The following is a 10741-nucleotide window of genomic DNA, read 5'->3' as shown; positions in this document are numbered from 1 at the left end:
TAGCTGGTCGGGCTGGTGAGAGTGAGCTCATCTGCCCCGTCCAGCCCTCAGTCAGCCTGTCCCAGGTTGCTGCTGGTGGGTGGGGCTGCCGCTGAGAGCTCCCGGAGCCCATCCGGCTGGTTCAATGGCTCTGGTTAGGTCACCCCAACAGGAAGCTGGGAAATGGGGGGGCCACTCTGAGGACCTGAAACGGAACCTCTGATGTAATCCCCACCCTTCCCTGCCCCCGCCCCTGCTACCGGGAACCAGTATCCCTCCCATGTCCCCTTCTCCAGAACCACAAACCACTTTTCCAGCATCATCTCCCATTTCTCCCTCTTGTATAGTAACAACAACAATAACAATTGTGGTGAATATATAAATAACTGATATTTGTTCTAATTTATTACGTACTAGGCTAATCATCATCTCATTTGTTCCTCAAAGAGATCCTTCTGATCAGGTACTACTATTACCATTCTCATCTTGCAGAGGAGGGGACTGAGAGTCAGAGTTTTTTGGGGTTTTTTTGTTTGTTTGTTTGTTTTGAGATTCAGAGTTTTAAGTGACTTGTCCAAGGTCGTCATACCTTGAAATGGCAGAGCCAGAATTTGAACTAAGTTTATCTAGATCTAAAACCTGGGCTCTTAGCCTCTGCCATCTGCTATGCTCCAATCCAATCACAGGGTTTGGATCCATGGCCATGCCTCCTATATCTAGATGGGCCCTGCTCTTGATTCAATGCTCTGCTGTCTCTGTCTTACAAATCCCAATAACTTTTGAATAAGGTTCCCCCATGGTCATTTTGCACTGGGCCGAGCAGATGAGATAGCAGGTTCTGCAGTTCAAGTAGCCTCAGCTCACCCTCCACTGGCTCGTGCTCAGTCTCTACCAGGACTGCTATCCCCCCTGCACCTACGAAGTCTATCACAAGGTTGCCCACTCAGGAGCATCTCTTGGCCTCCCTGTCTGCACCTCCCCACGAACTGCTAGGGATTCTGTGCCCTTTGTGGAGCACAGATTGCTCTGTTTTGGTCTGACAGTGAGGTCAGGGCAGGATACCACTGTGTGGTCCTTTCCCTTCTGTACTTGTCAGGGGAGTGGGGCACCGGGAGAATTTTGGACTTGAGGTTAGACGGTGGAAGTCAAACCCAGCTCTGCCATCTTGCAGCTGTGTGGCGCTGGACAAGTTACTTAACCTCTCTGAGCAATAGTTTCCTCATCTGCCTAATGGAGGTGGCAATGGAGGGTGGCCGAATAGGATTCTTATCTTGCAGAGGTTGTCAGTATTAAATAAGGTAATGAATCAGTAAAACTCTAAGCAGTGTGTCTGAGGCAAAAAAAAAAAATGGTAGTTTTCTGGACCAGTTCGGTGTCTAATACATCTATGAAGTTCCAATAGTTCTTCCTATAGTACTAATAAAATGTGATAAGTGCAGAGGATGGATAGATGTGACATTGCTTTGCAAGTGCCAAAATGCCACACATGTAGAGAGTAGGACATGATTACAGATGAAGAAACTGAGGCCCGGAGAGGTTTCCTGGCCTGTTCAGGGCCCCGCCAGCCTCTCTTCCTCACTTGCTGGGGTGCTCAGGTCCTGCTGGGTCACCTCCAGGCCAGCAGGACAGAGGCCCTCAGAGGCAGGAGTCTGCTGTCCGCTGCATGAATTCCAGAGGTAGCTCTGGCAGCCCAACCAGCCCTGTCTCTCTTGGCTCCCTCCGCAGCCACATTCCAGACATTCTGCCCAGGAGAGGAAGAGGCCGGCCCTGAGGGAGGAAATCCGGAACCGCTAGACAGGGGTGGCCAGGAGAGAGGTCTCCTGGGGAGCAGGCGCTCGGTGCTCTGGATTCCTCAGCCCCGAAACACATCCTCACAGGCCAGACCTCAGGCTGCCCGAGGCCCAAGGCTCAAGCGGAATTGCTCAAGGAAAAAGACTAGTAGCACAGTGGTTTTCTAACTTAAGATTTTGTGTAGGAATCATGGAGGGACAGAGGGATGTGGTTGTTCAAAAATGCAAGTTCCAGGCCCCACCTCTCACATCATGGAGGGGCTCAGCATTCTGCATTTTTAAATGAACCTCCAAGAGGGTGCAGAATCAGGTTTGGGACCCTCTGATTCCGTCCATTGTATAGATGAGAGATGAAGAAGATGCCGTTAAGAGAGGGAAGAGAATTGCCCAAGGTTACCTAGCAACAAGACTGTCTGAATGGGAGCCACTGCCCCTGATGGAAACAGAAGGACCTCAGCAGCAGACTGCACAAGGGCAGGGAAATCCAGAACGAGAGGGGCTGAGAACAGGGTGGCTCAAGGAAGTTAGAAAGATGGGTAATAATTCCCCCTCTTGCCCCACCACTACCCCTGTAACCCCTGTCCCTCACAGAGGCTGCCAACTATCCCAGCTCAGTGGTACACTGAGCCCAAGCTGCCCACACTCTGCCTGTGGACAACCCCCACCCTCCGCCATCTCCACTTTCCTTCTCATGTCACTGTGTACAAGAGAGTAAAACATCCTGGGCTCAAGTCCCAACTCAGTCACTACCATGCTGTGTGGTCTTAGGCAAATTCCTGACCCTCTCTGACTCTCAACTTACTCATCTGTGCATTATGGGACTAGACTAGCTTTCCTCAAAGTGCAGTTCATGGGTCAGCTCCCCAGAAGCACAGGAACTTTGCTAAAATGCAGATTCTCAGACTTCCAACCAGATAAAATGGGTGAAAAAAAAAAAAATCGGAAAAGTCTTTGTGTTGCATTTACACAAATAATACATGGTATATTTTCCTCCTAAAATAATAAAACATTACATTTAAGGCTAAAGCCCTCTTTGCTGCCACCACCCATACCTTCTCCAAAGGCAAACAATATAATCATTTAGGTGTGAAACATTTCGAGATACTTACATTCACACATAAATATACTGGTAGGAAATATATAGCATTTGGATATTTTGCTTGTTTCGAGGGAGTGGTGTTTGTTAAAGCAGTATGTTGTGTGTCCTTCTGCAACTTTTTCAGTCAATGGTGTATCTTGGGGTATTTTCATGGAGTACACATAGCTCCACCCCACGCTTGGAGTCTCAAAATTAAATTTGAGAACCTCTGAGTTAGATACATTCTGACATCACATCCTATGAGTAGTCTGATTTAGCATAGGGTAGGGGCACAGAGAGCAGGATATTTCCAGCAATGAGGGAAAGTCCAGCCCAGTTAGAGTGTCCTTGGCACTTGGAGCTAGACTCTGTTGCTTGGATATCCCATATCAAGGGTGTGGTACCCTGGGATCCAGCTAGTGTCTCCTACTTCCCTTCCCTTAGAGCCCTCAGGGCCACTCCCTCCCTCCCTTGTCAGCCCCTGGTCATCCTGATGTCATCTGTGCAGGCAAGGCTGACTCAGGCTCTCCCTGACTCCCAGAAGGCAGCTCCCCATGGCTCCTGATGGAGGCTAACTTGTTTGACTTGGTGAAGCAGCCCAGGGTTTCCCAATACCTCCTCGCTGGGGACCTTTCAGTACATGCCATCTGGCTCTGTGGGGGACCCGGCACTGTCTGGGTTCAGAGTAGTGACATTCTCCTCACCATCCTCAAGATTATGCCACAGCTGTGGGACCATGAAGAAGCCCTTATCCTTCTCAGGGCTTCCCTCTCCCCATCTGTACATAAGGTTGTACTCATTAATCTCTATGCCTGGCAGGAGCATCTATCCAAGATTTGTTGAATGAGTAATAGTTGAAAAGACCCTCCCAACTCCCAAGGACTGCAGACACCAGCCAACCAGTGTAAACAAAATGCATAGCGTGTTCACAGCCCTAGACTGGGAACTGAGGGGGATGGAACCCTGAAAGAGACACTGTCCTTGCCCTTGAGTTGCAGATGGCCCAGCTGGGGGTCCAGTCAATCAACATTTCCCGGGAGAAATGGAGCCAGGTTGGGGCCGTCATGGAAGGACAAGGGATTGGTTCACAAGCGATCAGGGAAGAGTGTGGGTTAGGAGACAGGCAAGTGGAGATTGTGGCCACACAGACTAAGGGTCTTGCAAAGAGGTCAGAGGAGAAAGCATTTGGAGGAAAAATGAGGTGTGTGAAGAGTGGAAGCAGGAGATACAAGTAGGGATAGTGTGACACATGGCAGGCTCGATAAATATTTGCAATAAACGATTGTTATAGACACCAAATCGTGTTAAATGAATGAATATAAATATATGAGTATATTAAATAGATGACCAGCAGATGAAAGCAAGTTAGTAGTGCATGGTTGGTTGGACATGTGCATTGATGGACACATGGATGGATGGGTGGATGGATGGATGGATGATGGACACATGAATGAGCAAACAGAGAGACAGACAGATAATCTTAGTCTAGGATCACTGGATGTAGGGTCCAATGTCCAAGTTTGGATTTGGGCCCTTCTGCTTACTGACTCTTACTGGCCATGTGACCATGAGAGTTTTGTGCTGAAAACAGGGATTATCAGTCCAACCTGTCACCTTCCCCAGGAAATTATAAGAATTGCCTCAAATAGTAAATGGGAGGGAGAACTGCATAAACCTGTATGTGTCAGAGGACTGTGGTTATAAGCAAATCTAAAGGATTTCTTAGTCCTAGATACACAAAGAGGACCATGCAAGAGGTCCAGAACTGGCACATTAAGCGACTGGTGAAGGGATAGACATAGGAGCTGGAATGTATATTACACAGCAGTAGGACCTACTCCATCAAGGAACTGTGGAGGAAACTAAGGGCCTGATGTTTGTTGAGTTCAGCGTCTGGCTTTACTCACTTTGTCTCACCATCTGAAACACGCTGCTTCTCCTGAACACAGCACCTTCTGCTGTGACTCTCAACTCTGCTGCCCGCTTCAGAGTCACCTGGATTACTCAGCCTCAGGGTCAGTATCCAGAGCCCACCAATATCAGAATCACTTGGATGCCCACTGACAAGTGCAGATTCTGGGGTCCCATTTCCGTCCTCTACATCAGGGTCCTTTGATGTGCCCGGGTTGAGGATACCAGCTTGGTGCCTTGCATACAATGATTTTTCAATAAATATCTGTTCATTTTGCAGGCGTTGCTGTTTGCCCAGGTTCACTGGTTGATCTTCCTGTGGCAGGATTCAAACTTAAACCTAGGTCTCCTGCTGCCTATTCCAGGGCCCCTGTCAGTGGGTCCTGCAAGGAAATGGCCCAAATGACCTCTCCACGGCCCTAACCTCTGAGATTGCAGACTCCTCAGCAGCTCTGAGACACAAGCCTCTCCAATTGCCCAAGGATTTTGAACTAAGCCTTCTGGCTTTCACCAGGCTGCTGCTGGGATTCTTGAAAACCCAGGGATAAGAGAGGCCTAATGGAGATAAGAGGTTCTTGCCTCACCTCCCATCTGCCTGCTGCCTGGATGGGGCCCACACTCATGCACTGCTGAAGTCCCAGGCGAGGAGCCATGGGGGCGTTGCAGGGGAGGTAGAGCTGCTAATTACCCACAGAAATCCCAAGTTGTTTAGAGCAGTTGTTCTCAGTCCTTACTGCTCCCTGGAATCACCTGTGGAACTTTACAAAATATTGTTATGTGGGCCCACCCTAGAGATTCTGAGTGTCTGCATGCCTGGGCATTTGACTATTAAGTCTCAGTAGGTGAGGCCGATGTGGAGCCAAGGCTGGGAAGCAATGCCTAGAGATACCCCTTACCCAGGGACTTGCTGGATTTTCTAGCTGCAGTGCTAAGCATTGAATCCCCATTTTCCAGATGGAGTAAATGAGACTTGGGAACATCAGGCAACATGCCCCAGAGCACATAGTGTGTTCCTTAAAAGCCACAGAAACCAACCTTGCCTAACTTACGCAGAAGGGGAATTTAATGCACAGTTATGAGCGATACAGAATGAGAGTGTAGGGTTCACAGCTAGACCTCCCAAAAGACACAGGCCAGGAGTGGTTGGGCAACCCACTCAGGCTGTCACCATCAGAAGGATGCCCCTCCTCTCCGCGAGCTGGTCTTCTCAAGATCCAGATTGCTGCCGGGGGCGTTGGGCTGGCTGAGCTTGAGCCCCCTGCAGGGCTGGGATGAGGGCGAGGCTGACCCCTGCACTTGTGTGACCCTGAGAGTGAGTGCCTCCTGACATTTTGCACCCTGGGGGACCTAGACACCTGACTGCCCTCACCCTAGTGCTGGGCCTGCACCTTGTTCCGGGGCAGAGGGTCCCTGAAGTGACAGCCCACTAAGACTGCATCAGATAGCCCCTGGATGCACCCCCCACAAAGGACAACTGGAGTGCTGTTAGCAAAAGGAGAGGAATGGATGCTGAGTGGGTGAAAATACAGGTGCCCACTCCCAGGCTTTAGAACAGAGCAATTAAAAACATGACTCTGGAGTTAGATGAATCTGGATTCTAAACCCAGGGTCTCCCCTTAATGTCTACCTGACCTTGGACAAATCAGCCTGCTTTTCCCAGCCTCAGTACAAAATGATGCTGATAATGGTACCGTCTGTTGACCTCTGCCTTCTGGCTCTTCATTCCATGCTCTTGCCCCTATATTTGTCCTCAAATTTTTGAATGGGGGCACCTAACTGCCAGGGAGAGAGGGCTTAGGCCCCTGAGGGTGTGGGGGCAGAATCTGAAATCACTCACAGCAAGTACATCTTTCCTTTGAGACACACATCAGCCAGACTGCCAGGAAGTCCACTTTGGGCACATACCCCAGGGAAGCGGGTGCTTATGTCCACAAAGAGACACACACAGGGATGGTCATAGCGATGTCATTCATAGAATACAAAAGCTGGAAACAAGCCAAATGTCCATTAACAGTAAAATCAATAAACTAAGCAATAGTACATGAGCACAAAAGGCAGCAGACCACTGTGACACGTAGTGACATGGATGAATCTTGGACAACACATGGAGAGAAACAAGCCAGACCCCAAGTAGCATATGCTGTATGACTCCATGTACGTAAAGTTCAGGAACAGGCAAAACTAACTCATTGAGCTGTACTTGTTAAGTGAACTTTATTGTACGTAATGCCAATTTAAAAAAAAATTTAATTAAAAAAAGAAAAAAGCATGTAATTTTTGCAATCTCTCCAAACATGTTTGCACTTTAACAGTGATTTCCTCCAGAATGTTTCAGGAAAATGGACTCTTCAGGAATATAGGCCTTATTTATCCACTGGACGTCAGTCCCCTCTTCCCAGTTCCACCTCTCTTGCGAGGCACACTCCCAAGTTAAGAAGCTTCCCCCCTTCACTCCAGTTTGAATGATCTCCATAAATATCCAAAGCCAAGAGCTACAAACTAACGGTTCCTGAGCCACAATCATCCCTTCCTCACATTCCATTTAACCCACTCTAGGTTTTTTTCATTTTTATCAATAATTTTTTTAAAAATCCAGGCTTCTCTTGAAATTTTGGATGATCTGAAAAATGGGCATGTTGGCAGCAAAGGACTGGGTCTCAGACACTGCAGATTTTGGATGGGACACAAGTGTGCGGGTCCCCTCAGTCCCTCCCGGCCTGCCCCACTCATCCCCTAGGTCTTCCTGGCCTCTGATAGCATTTGAGTGTGTGCCCTGCTAGCTTACCTTGGACTTGAACCGCCACTGCTCTCCTATCCAAATCCTTCTCTGGCTTCTAGGTGCCTCCTCCAGGAAGCCTCCCAGATAGGCCGCCTAACATTATCATCTCCCTTCTAGGTCAAGGGCCCATGGCCCAGTGCAGCCCATTGTACTGCCTGCAAGCTAAGGATGGGTGTTAGATTTGTAAATAATTGAAAAAAATCAAATCAAGCATAATATTTAGTAATACATGAAAATTAAAAGAAATTCAAATCTCAGTGTGCATACTTAGTTTTATTGGAACCCAGCCACACTCACTCATTTTAGTATTGTCTATGGCTGCTCTCATGATACAGTGGTAGAGTTGAAGAGTTACATCAGAGATAGTATGGCCCACAAAGCCTAAAATATCGGTATTTACTGTGCAGCTTTTTGCAGGAAAAGTGTGCCAGCCTGTGCTCTAGGTCCCCCCAGTCCACAGGATTGTTACTGTATCACCTTTACAGCCTGTGCTGTTTGGATAATGGGATAATTTGCCCTGTCTGTACTCTTCAATGAAATTATGTCATATGCCACCTTTGTACCACTCCTTCCATGGTCTTACCTCTGGTGGGGCAGATAATTCTCTGCCTTAGGGATTGGGGAAGTAGGAACAGCCCGAACCTCTGGAAATGGATTCGGGAAGACTCTAAGGAGGACATCCAAGCTAAGACACTAAATGAGGCAAAGACTTGGATAGCTACTTCTTTTAATTGCCCCTGCTTCCAAGAACCCTAAAACCCTACGTATCTAGGCCAGGCAGGAACTTCTGAGAGCCTTCCATCCATCCACCCATCCATTCATCCATCCATCCATCCTTCCATCCATCCACTCACCCAACACTTAGCTCCCCTGTAAGTTCAGCCCTGTGCTAGGTTAAACCGGAAACTAAAACTTGGTCTCTGCCCCCAAGGAACATAGAGCTTAGTGGGTGAGACAGATGTCTAGAGACAAAGTTACACTTCATTGTGAAGATCATTATAGAGAGACGTGAGCACACAGCTGAAGAAAATGAGGTTAACCAGAGAGGCTATGAAACTTGTCCAAGGTCCCACTGCAAGTTAGTGACAGTTGTGGAACTAGAATCCTTTCCTAACTCCCACTTCTTTGCACTTTGCTCTCCCATTCCTTCCCCCTCTCATTCATTTAACAAATATTGTGGAGTCCCTACCAGATGCCAAGGACTGCTCTAGGTGCTGGGCCTGCAGTAAGTGAGCGAGACATACGCGCTTCCTTTCTGCCAGTTTCCAATGGGAAGGAGGAGACAAAGAACAGATGCTTCAGCAAATCAATCAGTTGGATGATTGGAACGAGCTGTGTGCTCTAAAGAAAATAAAGCAGAGGAAGGGCCACAGTAGCGTAGCACAGCTCTGGTGGGGTGGCCAGGGAAAGCCACTCTGAACAGGTGACCCATGAGGGGACTCAGAGTGATGAGAAGCCAGCCATACAGGTCAGAGAGGAACGGTCCAGGCAGAAGGAAGAGCAACAGACAGGCCTGGCTCTGTGCTTCCTCCAAGACTCAGCTCCTCCCTCCACTCTGAGCGAGAGAACCCCGCGCGCTGGAAGGTAGCTTGAGACTATTTATCATTTGGGGGTTTGCTCTGGTTTTTGCTTGTTTGGTGCCGTCTGCTGTGCTAGCTGGAAGCGTCCAGAGGGGAAGTGCTGTGGGGTTTGCCCCTCTGGGGCGCTGCGTGAATTGAAGCCGAAGGTGGTGGGAAGGAAATTCTGATGGAGATGTGGAAGGTGAGAAGGTTTCTCTCTGAGTACTCAACTGACAGTAAATGAGACCCTGCAAGATGCCAGTCTGTTACCAAAAAGTAACAAAACCTCTGTCTCAGCCCCATAATTGCTGCACTTAATTCTTTAAAGGATTATCCCCGAGGCTGGTGGAGGGGAGGGTGCCCCACCTGGGAGTTCTGGCAGCCACACAACCTCCTCTGAGGCAGCAGGGAGACCTGGGGACTCCAACTGCTTCAGCAAAAACTGGATTGGGAGCCAGGAAGCCAGGGTTGTAGTCCTATCTCTGCCCCAAGGGACTGTGTGAACTTGGGTGGGTATCCTGCCCTCTCTGGGCCTCGGTTCTCTCATCTGTGCAATGAACGAGGCTGTGCTAAGAAGCATAGTTTCAAACTATGCTTCAAGGAGCCCTAGAGTCCCAAAGAGGGGTTTTTAGGGCTGCCTTGGGGGAAGGGGCAGCAGAAGATAGGTCAGAGAGACGTGAGGCCCCCACTCTTTTCAACCAGAGCAGCCCTACTTTAATCTGTTTCACCCTCTGGGTTTCCTCATGAGGAGGTGATGTATAGTATTTTTTTTAATAAATTAATTAATTTATTTTTGGCTGCGTTGGATCTTAGTTGCTGCACACGGGCTTTCTCTAGTTGCAGGGAGAGGGGGCTACTCTTCCTTGTGGTGCTCGGGCTTCAGCTGTGGCCCATGCGCTCTAGAGCACAGGCTTTAGTTGCTCCGTGGCATGTGTGATCTTCCCGGATCAGAGATCGAACCCATGTCCCCTGCATTGGCAGGCGGATACTTAACCCCTGCGCCACCTGGGAAGTCCGATGTGTAGTATTAATGAAAATAAACACTGAGCCCTCCCACGATGTTGGGGGGATTATGTGCACTAATATATGCAAAGTGCTGACTGCAGTTACCCTGCAGAGTATTTGTATCATGAGCATATATATGTTATAGATGAGGAAACTGAGGTTCTGAGCTGTTAAGTACCCTGTCTAGGATCTGAGCTAGGATGCAAACACTTATGGTCAGGCCCCTTTTAACTGGCCTCTGATTCGGAGTACAGGTGTTTTGTATTAAACTAACAGGCTCTTGAGTTGAGAACTCTGCTACTTACTTACAGGCCTTGAGTACCTTGAGGATTATTGAAAGAGAAAGAGATAATGCACATGAGATGCTTAACATGGAGCTTGGGTTATGGTAAAGGCTCAATAATTGTTAGCTACTATTAGTATTTTAATTTCATGTGAAGACATCTAAAACATGTTTGGAAAGGACTGGAGTAAATGATCCCTAAAGATCTTCCAGCTTTGGCAGTCTCCTTCTCAAAGAGAGGGATGCAGCTGTGGGTGGGCAGCACCCTGCTGCTTGGGGGTTGGGGGAAGATGCCGGCTGGTAAAGAGGCGTTCGTTAGTTTTTACAAAATGAGAAAAAGAAGGACAAGCCAGTGAG

The sequence above is a fragment of the Hippopotamus amphibius genome, chromosome 1 (assembly GCF_030028045.1).
Source record: "Hippopotamus amphibius kiboko isolate mHipAmp2 chromosome 1, mHipAmp2.hap2, whole genome shotgun sequence".
Lineage (NCBI taxonomy): Eukaryota > Metazoa > Chordata > Mammalia > Artiodactyla > Hippopotamidae > Hippopotamus > Hippopotamus amphibius.
The sequence above is the reverse complement of the archived record's forward strand: the minus strand, read 5'-3'. Positions refer to the sequence as shown.